Raw genomic sequence first — 218 nt, forward strand, 5'->3', positions numbered from 1 at the left:
TTCAATCTCCAAAAAGCACATAAAGGCAACGTAAAAGTAATCCATATGACTCCAGTCGTGTCATGTCTTCAGAAGCGATATAATAGGTGTGGGTGAGGAACAGATTAAAATTTAAGTCCTTTTTTTACCATAAATCTCTACTTACACACATTCTGAAAGTGAAAGTGGATATTTATAGTAAAAAAAAGGATTGAAATATTGATCTGTTTCTCACCCAA

The sequence above is a fragment of the Myxocyprinus asiaticus genome, chromosome 31, assembly GCF_019703515.2.
Source record: "Myxocyprinus asiaticus isolate MX2 ecotype Aquarium Trade chromosome 31, UBuf_Myxa_2, whole genome shotgun sequence".
NCBI lineage: Eukaryota > Metazoa > Chordata > Actinopteri > Cypriniformes > Catostomidae > Myxocyprinus > Myxocyprinus asiaticus.